The following is a 13,433-nucleotide window of genomic DNA, read 5'->3' as shown; positions in this document are numbered from 1 at the left end:
TGATTGTAGGAGAGCAGTTAACTTAATACCAGGCTTCAGTGAGGAAAAGTAGGCCACAATATCTGCCCAGCAAAGGTGTCAGAGCTAGAGAGTGAAATCACAGTCTATAACACACACAATGCTACGACACACACACACAAACACAGTGCTACTAAATACAGCCAGGCAAATGAGTTCCACAGCAGCTCTTACATAAGCAGCATTGCCTCACTTAAACTGTGCCAGCTTCGATGTATACTTCACTTCCACTCATCTGAGAAAATATCCGACAAGGCAAAGAAGCACATGTGCACACGTATTCAGACGCACTGTCCGTGTCGCTGTAAACTGGAGAAAGATGGAGGGGAGGGGGGACAGACTGGTGTGGAAAACACTCATTCAGCAAACTGAACAGAGGCCAGGCCGACGTCTAATCTCTCGCTGTCTCTCGGTCTTCCTGTGTTTCTGTCTCTCTCTCAGTCTCAGAGTTCCACCATGCTCCTCAACTCGAGGCTTTACATAAATACCTGGCATGACAGACATTTAGCTCGACGGGATTACTGGAAAACAACGAAGCCGAGGATAGGGAGTCAAATCGAAGCTGAATCCTGTTTCGAATCCTTTAACGAATGTTTTTGGTTCCTATCAGGTACAAGAAACTATGGGAGATAGAGAGAGAGAGAAAGAGAGAGAGAGAGAGAGAGAGAGAGAGAGAGAGAGAGACAGAGATGATGAGTTGTTTGTTTGTCCATCTAAACAAATATGAGTATTTTACCAACTTCGGACCCTTAGAAAGAAGTGGAAAGGGATGAGAAACCAAAAGAGAACGAGGTCTCACTACCTTTTATTTGGAGCTGCTTAATGCTGTACATATACACACATGCAACCACACAGGAAGCATGAGTCAACACAGCTGGAAAGCGTTACGTATGTAACCTGCAACACGTGACACACATTTACTTCATTTGTTTTGTTCAGAGCCGATGAGGTAACACATCTTCTCGGCCTCTGTGTCCCCCAACTCTCACTCCCCTTGAGTTAAACTTCACGTCAACGTTTGTGTCTCGTCACCTGCTCATTTACAGCCGCAATGTTTATGGAGTGGAACGTCACTCCTTCAAAACGCCAAAAGCCATTCTGCGTAATTACAGTCTTCTCTCAAATGAAACCTCAACATGACACGGTCCAACAGCAGCTACTATAAGAGCTGAGTAAATGGATGGCCCTCTAACCGTCCTGACTATAAACATATGCTGACACATCACTCTTGGGCCGTAACAAACTAGATGAAAAACTACAATATGTGGCCCAGGGCACACGAGGAGTCGTGTAATTACACGCGTAGGGAAGACAGAAGAGAAACAACTACAGCCTGTGTCTCCCAAAGTGCTTCGTCATCAAAAGAAACCAAGATTCCCTTTGAGTCTTCTGGATAAAAACATGTTTTGTATCGGTCACACTTCTGAGATGCAGCCTAATTGATGCTCTGGTAGAAATCTATCTGCTGCCTCATGCTCTTTCTTATCTTAAACGTGTGTGTGTGTGTGTGTGTGTGTGTGTGCAGATTGAATAACCCCTTCCTCCTCCTCCTCCTCCTCCTCCTCCTCCTCTTCCTCCTCCAGGTCAACCGTCCAGAGGGTGGGACAGCTTTTCGAAAGGCTGAAATTTCAAATCAATACCCCGACAATCCGTAATGAGCAGATTACTCAGGGTAGGGATTAGAAAAACTGGGCTCACACCAAAAACGTATCATCATCCTACCTCAACAAATCCAAGCTGGCGGTTCTGTCTGTCCTGGCTTGTGCAGGCCAAAATACTCCAGGTTCATTTAGAGCAGCTAACAACTTTAGAAAACTAACTTCAGACTCAAGTCAGCTGATTCTGAATCATCCAGCTGCCTTCAATCTCTGGCAAAATGACAGGAAACCAAGTTTTCCAGGGATCATTATTTGACCAGTTAGATCTCAGTTCCTCCAGATTTTTGAAGACAACAACTTTTTGGCCTTCACTGACATTCCAAAACTAGTTTCCAATCCTGTTAAAATTAGTATTGGCGCGTGAATGGGCCTGCAAAGCAACTTTTGTCTCAAACTCTTTCCGTTAAAAACCTCCCATTATTTTTCACAATTGACGCCCCTCAAAAGTGGCTTCACACTGACTCAAGGTGCTCATGAATATAACGTTTCCTCAGGCAAGTTTGCCTTAAAATGTAAACCAAACTGGGATAAAGGGCAGGGTAAAGAGAGCCTGAGTTTGGAGAATTTAAGGCGCACACACTCATTATGCAGACACATGCACCAGCACACACTGCTCTACACTCACCCCAGTGAGAGCTCTGCATCGCTGCCTCCACTTGTCTCCGTCTCTCTTGAAAAAAAAAAAGTAAAGTAAAAATCCCTCCAGTCTCTGTTGGCTCAGATTCTCCCCGTCTCTCCTTCGTTTCCCTCGTCGTCTACCTCTTCTTTACGACACTCCAGCTTCCTGCAGCGCGCTAGGACCTCATATCCTGACACAAGGACTTTCAAATGGAAGCCCCCTTATTTTCCTGTCCTGTCCTCCTCCTCCTCTCTCTTCTCACTTCACTCCACTGTTCCTCTTCTCAGCTTTCCTTCCCTGCTGTCTGCCTTAGCACCGCCTCCCCCTCCTCCTTCTCCTCATTCCTCCCTCCCTTCTCTCACTTTTGTCCGCCAGCCCCCCTGCCTCTAGTTCCCCTCTTTCAACACACACACTACTCTCCTCCGCCTCTCTCTCTCTCCACCCATTTCTCTTTTCAGCCTGAGCTTCATCCATCCCCTTCTCTTTCACACATTCTTCATCGACACAATCCTGCGTCAGATTTAACTTTTTTTGATAAATTGTAACCACTCTTTCTGTTTGTGTGTGTGTGTGTGTGTGTGTGTGTGTGTGTGTGTGTGTGTGTGTGTGTGTGTGTGTGTGTGTGTGTGTGTGCGAGCTGGATAACCCACAGGGGCATTCAGGGGAACACGTCCTCTCACCCAAATGTTCAGCATCTATCCTTTGGCAACATAGCCGTGCAATTATCAAACAACATCGACTGCATTAAGAGCTGCAGCCGCGACAGAGGGAGGGAGGGGGTCAATTCACTCAAATGGGGTAAATTACATAACATGTTACTGCTCATCTTGTGCCTGCACACTCCACACACTCTCTTGTGCAGAGTAATAATCAGCAGATAACAGAATGAGTGGAGAGGTTTTTCTTGTATTTTTGAGTGATGTGTTGATGCTGTTTCTTTGCAAATAGTGATTATTTTCATTTTCAATACATTTTTTGATTATACATTATTCTACATTTGGGGCATGTGACCGCATCACACTGTGATCTCTCATATTGTATGGCCTTGGTTCAAACAAAGATTTTTTTCTTCAAAAAAAACTATGCAGCCGGAAGAAGTAAAAGTATTTTGTTTTTCATTGACGAAAGAAAACATTTGACAAATTACATAAAAAACTAAATAAGTAAAAAAAATGTTTTTCTTTCTTTCTCATCCTTTTATCCTGTGACCTTTCGGGTTCATCTCGAAACCTGGTTGTCAACTAATGAACAAAGTCAGCAAAAAGAGAAACATGCTCATCACAAGTTGCTGGAACTAAAGGTAGTGTCTTAAAATGTTGTGTCTCGTCTGACCGATGGTGCAAAACTCAATAACATTACAATTTAATTTAATAAAACTAAGAAGATCATCAAATCCTCGCACTTGAGAACATTGAAATTATTTAGCATTTTTAGCCACACTTATTGCATTGCGACTGTTGGTCAGTCTATCATTTTGACTGAAAGCTAAACTATCGCAGGAACTAGTGGATAGATCTCCATGACGGTTTGTAAATATATCCATGGTTCCCATCCACAAGGTGGCGAGGCCAAAGCCCAAACCACTTCTGATAAACCGACTATGGAGGATCCCCGGACTTTTCCTCTCGTCATATTTAGGTCACACTTTGCAAATACCTCCAAAACTACTAACATTCCCATCAACCTCAGTAGTACTTTGTGTGTAGAGCTAATAAGCCGATATTAGCATATTGACATGGTAAACATACCGACTATACAGCTACTTACAAATCACACAAAATTAACCCGTTGAGGTTTTATCTTGTGTGCCTGACTGACTCGTGCTTTAAGGAGTGTGTGTGTGTGTGTGTGTGTGTGTGTGTCTCTTCTCTCTCTCTTTACTGGAACTGCCCTGTACCTCCCTCTGGGTCCCACGGTAACAAGTGAGAAGAAAGTTCCCTTCTGTTCTCTGACTTGGCACTTTACTGCCATTAACACAGCCCATGTCTCCAAAATACAACACCAGAAAGCTTTTGAGTCTATTATGTATGTGTGTTACAGTGTGTGTGCGTGTGTGTGTGTGTGTGTGTGTGCGCGCGTGCGTGTGTGTGCGTGCGTGTGTGTGAGTCAGCAGGAGTTTCTATTTTAGCTTAAAATCACAACAAAGACCTGAAAGATGCTAAAATGCATCTTTGCAGGCTTTTATAACCTTTTATAATGACTGTTAACATTAAAACATTGATTTCTGCTGCTTTAAATTGTGTAAAATTGTAAAATGCGTAATAACTCAAAATAAGGAACTAAGTAGGAGTCCGATGTATTTTGAAAGTGACTTTGCCTCTGCAGGCCGTGGGTATCGCTGTGAGAGGACTAATGAAGGAAGGGGACAGCTGGGCTGGGACAGGCTGAGCTGGACTGGAGGAAAGACGCAGAGCAGGAGATCTGTAATGTAGACGGTGGAAAGAAGAGAGGAAGACAGCTGCTGCTGTGTGGACCACACATAATTATCACCCTACATATGTCACAAACACTGCCATTTACTATGAGGCCTTGAACTCATTGTTGTGGGACTGCTGGTCACCCAAACACAAACAAGTGTTGTAGCTATCCAACACCGACTGACACAAATGAGTTTAAATGGAGGCTTTGCGGAGGAGGGAGTGTATCGACAAAATTAGATGTGTGGCAACAGAAAACGGACTAACACACCTTCTCTGACTCCTTTGAGATATTGCTGTCACCCGGCTGCCGTATGGAACAACACAGGCTCAGCCACAAATTCCTGACCCCTTGACCCCTCATCTCTTCCTCCTCTAAACCTTCCTCCCCCCTTGTGTCACACACTCAAACTGTCATCCATCTCCAAACCCAATCCCTAACCGGACACTTCAAAGACGGAGGCCAAGACCCCCATTTCCATAAATGTGTGTGCATGTATGTGTGTGTGTGTGTGTGACAAAGTGACCACAGCGGGTCACTCCAAACTGAGCCCACACAAAGAAGTAAGACCATTGATCAATGTCCTCAGCACCCAGAAAGACAGCAGAGGAAAAAGAACAACAGAGAAAGGGAGGGAGAGAGAGAACAAGAGGCGTAGGAAGAGTGGATGACGTGTGAGTCAGCAAATATTGAAGGTCAACGTCGTCAGAGAAGGGTTTTGTCTGCAGAGGGTGTTTTATTTTTTGTGTGTTGCCCTTTACCTCAGAGTGTCTCCCAGCGTGTTCCACCTGAAGGTCTGGGGGAAACAGGGAAATCGCAGAGAGCTCTCATCCCAGGACCTCACTCCTCTCTGAGCCTCTCCTCCTGCACTCTGGCCTCAGGGGAAAAACACAACACGTTAAAACTGACCTGTTGACTCAAATTACACTAATGTTTGCAGCGTTTACATTGTAATAAACCTGCTTGGACGCAGCAAGAACAAGCAGTAAACACAGCATTGACCTTTTAAGTTGGTGAACTTGACTTTATTTACACATCCAGCAGTTACAGAGCAACATTATTATTCATTTAGAGTTGTGTATGTGTGCACTTTAGGATTGGAATTGGCCCAAAATGCACTCAACTCTACGAGAGCAGCATAGAAAAGTGAAGCCAATGCGGAAGTGCATCGGGAACTACCTTGTGATTGACATGTCGCTGCCACAGAGTTGCCTGTCTGTCTGTAAGTTTACAGTGTTTACAGCTTTAACCCTTGCTGTGTGGTTTCACTTCTTGAAAGTTAATTGCAACCTTTTAGGTCTCGCAAAAATGTCTTAGTCAGAGTTCGGTTGTGCTTTAACTTCACCCTCTTTTATGACTTCTGGTCGCAAAAAAAACAAGACTCCTGTGAGCGACTCCTTTCACATACTCACACATCTTTCACATTATAATATCGATTACAGCCGCGTTCGGTATTAAGGGGCACTGAGTGGTCGAGGTGCCGAATCGCTGTCTGTTCTGTCCGGAGACCTTTGTTGTCCTTTCTCATCTCTATCCCTCCTCATTTCCTGTCATCTCTCTTCTGCCAAATGCAGGCATCTACTTAAGATGATCAAGACTCCGGCGGATTTGTGCAAGTAAGGAATTTAGATGTCTCAAGTGCGACTATTAGTTCCATAGTTAAAGTTTAGCCCCTGAACACGCAATGACAAATACAACCCAAAATACCAAGCAGCTAATGATGACTCCAACTCAAACATGACAATTATAATACTCTGCATTTATTTGATACAAACTCTAATCTTACATATTAAACATATGAATGTGAGTCATTGCATGTGCTTGCTGCTTCAAAGTGTAGAGAAAGAACAACTTCACTGACGTGTAAAAAAGGCAGTAGACAAAAAAGAGGGATGAAATTATGAAAGGAAATGAGATTAAAATTGATTTTGGTTATAATGTAATATCTTGAAATAGTATTTCCTGGTTTTATCGGCTGCAAAAGAGTTAAACAAATCTCGGAGTTCTGATGCGCAATGTGTGCATTTACCACGTATCATGTCATATCCACAGAACTACTTTTTCTTCTTGTGTGTAAAGTATCAGTTGTTTGGTAAAACCTTTTGAAGTTGGATTTTGACAGTATAACCACTCCCTGGTGTCCAATAAAATAAATATGGGTTTCTTCCATTTGTACACAAAATGATTGTATCTTCTTTTCCAAAAATGCTAATTTGCCCTTTTTCATTCATGATTCATCTTCTCATCTCACCCAATCTGTCTCTTTGCTCCCTTTCTACCACTTCTCCACTCTCCACACAAGCAGCCAATGAGGCAATCAGTCAGCTTGCTACATTCTGATAAGTGATCCCATACAAGTATTGATTCTGGCCCTCGTGTCCCGGTGCTGGGGTCAGTCTTGAGCCTCCGAGCTGCTTTTAGGAGCCACGAACAGATGCTGACGGGGCTCCTTCACAGCTATCGTCATAAACAGAAAGAATGTAGGAATATGGACACTCACACAAAAGTATTGTCAAAGCAACTGCTGGAGTTTGATGTTGTCTTTTGGCTGCATAGAAAATCAGATATTCAGGTCAAACTTTGATCAACAATGGATGAAAACATTACACAGCTTCCACATGCATTGTTTAGCCGTTACCACAAGAAAAGAAGAGAATTTCAAATAGCATTATTATGGAGTAAACATGACACAAAATCATATGTTGGTCTGTCAACAGAACATCAACTTCATGAATGGATTTCCATGAAATCTGGAGGTCAGTTAGACTTCAGGGGAAGGTACAACTGATTAAAGAGGCAATCTGGATCTGGGATTCCTGCCATTAGATGATTATTGTATTTGAGGTCTGATTTAATGGCCACATACCCTGCACTTTTTTATTACACACCGGTGTGACACAGCCTGATCATCTGCAGCTGATGGGGGTAAAGACATCAATCTGTCCTAACAGGGAGCCCCAGGAGAACAGATGGTCACGGTCTTCCCTTGGGGACACAGGGGAGGATTGGGCCTGAACTTAGTGAAATAACAAGATGGAGGTTTATTCAGATGTCCCACCCCCTTTTAAAGTGATAATTTTTCTCGGTAATGTATATAAACTTCACAAGTATGAGAGATATGGAGGGCTAAATAGGGATTAAGATGGAAAGAAGCTCCATGTTGAATACATGCAGGTTACCGGTGTGACCAGGGTGAAAGAGAGTTATAGTGGTAACTTTCGACATATGTCATTAATTTAGCAGGTGTTTAGCATAGACTGTAGATGTAGTCACCCATTGGTTTATGAAATGAAGTTTAGAAGCCTTCAGTTACACAGTAATGCTGAGAAATGTTAGGTAACCAAATGGTTACAATTAACCTTCATGAACTGAAAACACACTGTGAAAGGGTTAAAGGTCGAAGACGAAAAAGTTGTCAACCCCCAGACCGGACAACGCCTTTGTAGCAACCTGTCAATCACAAAGTAGCCACACCTAAAGCATTATCCTGCTTTAAGGTCTATTTTACTCTAAATGGGACAATCATTTACAAAATTAACATTTTGACTTAATGATGGCACTAGATGAGCTAAGGGATCAACAACGTTATCATAAATTATCCTAAGAGGAACTTGAATGTATGAACTCAATTCATCAATTCATCGCAATCCATACATTAGTTGTCGGGACATTTCAATTAAAAACCAACCTCATGGTGGTGCTAAAGGAAAAGTCTGGATATCATCAAATCCCTACATTCATCCTCTGGCAACCATGTATGTGTAAAATGCAACGGCAATCCATCGCATGGTTGTTGAGATATTTCAGTCTGGACCAAAGTACTTGACTGACCGACTGCCATTGACGTACAGTCACGCGGCTAGTGTGTCTACATATCAAGGAAAAGCTTATAGAAACAGGCATATGCACTGAACTGTATGCACGCACACACACACACACACACACACACACACACACACACACACACACACACACACACACACACACACACACACACACACACACACGTACAGTATATGCAGACATTAACCTATAGCTCTGACCTTTCTTTTAATTTTCATAAAACCGACCTAGAGGCCAAAAGACATGACCGGCGATGCTGTAATAATCTCTGCAGGGTTTGGAGTTCATGCACTATTTCTAATCAGGGAATGACATCTCACCCCTGATGGGCTGATGTGCACCGATGGGAGAAGATTAGATAGAGATTATTAATCCTATACATCACTGAAATATAGAGTAATCGCTATAGCAGCATATGTGCTCACTGCAGGGACCACAGTGAATGTGAGAACAATGACACTATGATTCAGCGTGCTGCAGCATTAACTTCAGCTAAGGCTGTTATTAATGTTATGCAGCCTGTGTGCCTTCACTCTGTTAATCACCATTTTTCTATCGTTATAGTTATCGGGTTACTTTAGGTCTCCACTGTGTTCCAATGCTGTACTGATAAGGGAGGAGTAAAGGAGGGTGAAGGATAAAGGAGCCGCCGTCACACAAAAGGCGTGGCTAAATCTGTGCCAAGGTGACTTCTGCAAAATGATACGAAGGAGAGAAGAATGACAAACACATGGGCACACACTGCTAGATTGATCTATAGGGTAATAGGGACAGAAACTCAGTATATCACTGCAATAGCAATATATTGTTTATGTTATATAGCACATGGCACCTACTTTTCCAGTTATTATCTTGAATAATCAAATAATTGTTTTCTTGTCTAGTATATAAAATGTCAGAACATAATGAAAAATGTCCTTGTTTTGTCAGTCCAAAATGTATTTAAATGTGTTTCTAACGAATTGCTTTAGCTCTAAGAATAACCAGACAGGAATATCTCTTTCTCTTTACATACCGCATAAATCTCAATAGTCACATTGGTGGAAAAACTTGGTAAATGCAACATTGCCATGAAGCAAATATTCTCAATAATTTGCAACATTGCCCACAATAACCCAATATAGATCTGAAACAATTAGTTGATCGACAAAAAGTTATTGTTTCAAAAGAAAATTCAACCACAAATTAGCCGGTAGCAGCTTCTCAGATGTGTGCAGATATATAATCAGTATATTTGGGGGTTTTGGACTGTTGGTCAGACAGAAAAAGCAATCTTAAGAAGTCGAGCAGACTTGTGATAACCATTTTCCCCAATTTATTGACATTATTTGGGCAAAAAGCATTTCTCAATAATCAAGACAGTAAGCACCAGATAAGTTGCAACCTGCTATAACTAGAGAAATATTTAAGCGATGTCTGTGTAAAATCTCAGTATATTGTCACATTGTTCATCTCCAGACATATTTATTATTAAATCAAGTCAACAGCACAGTTTCTACAGCAGACTAGAGTCCCTGGGAATAGTGAAACACTTCCCAGGAATAGAGCATCCAGGTGTTGCAATTTATATGGCATTTTCTCTTTCCATTTTCGCTATCATTAACCAGACACTCATGTTGTACTCTGAGCCTGGCATTGCCTCCTGCCGCTGTCGTTTTTTTTTCTAAGAAAGTGGAAAGCTGCTTTGTTGCCATAATATGCCCTGTGTGATGCTTGGCCCACTTTCCAGCCTGCTTTCATTGTGTAAGCACACATACATAAAACATGATTTGCTGCTTCAATTTCTGACTTTTATTCAGCAGGGATTTGGTGGCAGACAACATCAGAGCCATGAAAAGCAGAGCAGAGCAGAGCAGCAGCGAAATTCAACTCTCCCTCTGAACCTCTGAACAAGGGAGGGAAGGAGCGATATAGCAGGAGAGTTGGCGACGTTACAGAGAACAAGGTTTAATCACTGACCTTCTACTCTTACAACTGAAGACAAATGGCCATGATTAATGAGGGCCATTCATCTTATAGGTTACGGAAAAAAAACAATGGCAACCGCATTGGCCCGTGCTGCTCTGATAGATCTATCCGGGGTATGTATTAAACTCCAGTGCTGTTAGTTTGCACTTCACTTGCCACCGAGGAGCTCGGGTCAGGCTCGCTGTAGATCCAGTTCTGCTCACTAGAGGGCAGCCTGTCTAAGTCTGTCAATGTAATGAGCAGACTTAATATTCAGACCTCAGGGGAACACTGTTGTTACAACAATTAATAGGAGAAATTATTATTTGAATACATCGTGTACAAAACTGGGCCCTCCAGCTTTGTTTTAATGCATTCCTTAAATATCTTCACCTAGTGTACACCTGGAGGAAAAACATGAGACCAGTGGGAGAAGAAGTACGAGATCCTTTACATAAGTTATAGTACTTCTACGACAATGTCAGTATTATCAATAAAAGTACTGCAGAACACGTATACATCATTACATATTATATTAAGATTGTTAATACCGATGCAATGTGTCAGCAGGATGTTTCTGTTGCAGCTGTTTTAGCTAAATCTGAGGGCTGGTGAGATGATCAACAAGAGTTGGAAAGAATATAATACAGTTTTGCTGCACATTTGACGTCTTTGGGCCTCAAACAGTTATTTAAAGGTCACAAACTGAGAAGCTTCAAGGGGAAATCATTCTTTCTCGATGTTTAACTTTTTTTTTATTTGTAAAGCAATCATGTGTATTTTTCTCAAAATATTTGTAAGTGCAGCACTTGAGTAAATGTTTCTTTCCACCTCTGGCAGACGAGAATGACCTCATCGTGTCCAGTACTCAGTGATGTAAAACAGCTAATCAATACACTCCTCTAACTCCTCCCTCCGGCCTGTAATCTTCCTCTAAGATTTCCCATCACAAGTCATCCTCCTCAGTGGCCAGATTAGATGAGATAACATGGGATCGGGGTAGCGGTGCATCGGCGGGTCAAATCTATCTCTGTAACCGATCTTAATAGCAGCAGCTGAAGCTCGGCCACAGCAGCACACAGTCAACCTCTGCATTGAGAATCATACTAGAAACAAAAGGGATGTTGTTGCATTTTCACAGACAGCTGGTGACTAATGGCGGTCTTCTGTGTGGAAACGGTGAGACCTGCACAGGAGAAGCAAAAGCTTACTGCTAAGAGCAAATATAGAGAGCAGGGGGAAATAAAAAACTGAATAAAGCACAGGAAGGTTTTCATTTGCCTTTTCAGCGCTTTAACCACTGCCAGAGACAAACGCTTTGTCTTTCGACTGTTTCCAGCTTCATCAGCCTGCCGCTGTTGTAACAATTTGTCTGTCTGCAGGATGTGAATCATCTCCTTTCATTTGTCTCCTCACACATTATTCTATGTCTCTCTGTCTTCAGTTATTCTTCTATTATGTCAGTTTCTATGCACAGATTGCCAGAGTAAGAACATAGTGTGCATGGAAAAGTCACGATGAGGCAGGGTTGTCTGCGATGGACGTGAGATCTGCACATATTCCATGGAAACACTCTGAAGCGTCTCTCAGCATCTGGCTGCACTTTAACTCTGCATTGACCTTCAATGCAGATAATTCATGCAGTCAAGCTTATTGTCAGGCCGGCCCCAGAAAAGTGAGAGACATTTGTCTCCATCACGTTTCATCATGTAACTATCGCAGGGTGGTTTGTGATGTCACATGAACAAATGGAAACCCCTCGGAGGGTGCAAGTAGTTCATAGACCAGTGATGGAGGAAATACTGTATTGGTAAAAGTAATAATATAACAATGTAAAAACACTCCATCACAAGTAAAAGTATTGCATTCAAAATCCTACTTACTGAAGGTAAAAACTAACAATTATTAACAGCAAATTGTACCTAGAATATGACAACTAATTATGCTAATTAAAGCAAATTATGCATAATGACTCTGTTTCGTGTCATACTGTTATATTATTAAATTGTGTTATTATTATGAGTACTGCATTAATCTTTGAGCAGCACTGAAGTTCTGCTGATTTTCATTCTTAAAAAAAAAAAATTCTTCTACGACCTGTGTTGTTATATAATTACAATACTAATAATATTGGATAATCTGACCTAATTGGACTTCAAACGGTTATTTAAATAAAACCATCGTTGAAGTTTAGAATTGAACTCATAGACAGAAGTGAAATGTGACAAGTAACACGCCAAAAACAAGCCAATGTATTTATTTCAGTAGTTTATCAATGGTTTCATCTGAAAAATGAACTAGTAACTATAGCTCCCAGATAAATGTTGTGCATTAATAATACAATATTTCCTTCTGAAATGTAGTGGAGTCAAAATACAAAGCATAAAATGGAAAATTAGTAATTCCAAATTGTACAGTAATGTAGTAATTTTCTTTCCAAGACTAAGACCAGTAACCAACAAGAGAGTGAAGCAAAAGAGCACAAGAATAATTTTGAGACGGACAACAACAAGAAAAAAGAACATTTATCTCGAGCCTCGAAGTTCTGTCTCTACAATATGTGCGACACTATGGGATATTATGGGGGTGATAACGCACATTATTGTGTCTCTGTCTGCCAGCTTGGAGGGGCCTGCACATGTGCATATATTGTGAATGCTTTCGTCAATGAGTGGTCATGAATGTGCGTCTCTATGTGTGTGTCTTCTGCCACAGCCAGTATGTGTGTTATTGGAGCAGGGTGAGCCAGGGGCAGAAACAGCAGAAACAAACGAGGTCCTGTGCAACCCAGAGACTGTTCCATGAATCATCCAGGAACTTATACAGTAGCTGGCCAGTTCTCGCAGCCTTCAGCTCGTATGCAGTTAACAACTTGCCATGCAACGATTCCCATAGAGGGCTGATTAAAAATTAAAATCAATTTGGTTGTA

This window comes from Taurulus bubalis (assembly GCF_910589615.1).
Source record: "Taurulus bubalis genome assembly, chromosome: 14".
In the NCBI taxonomy this organism is placed as follows: domain Eukaryota; kingdom Metazoa; phylum Chordata; class Actinopteri; order Perciformes; family Cottidae; genus Taurulus; species Taurulus bubalis.
Note: the sequence above shows the minus strand (reverse complement) of the source record.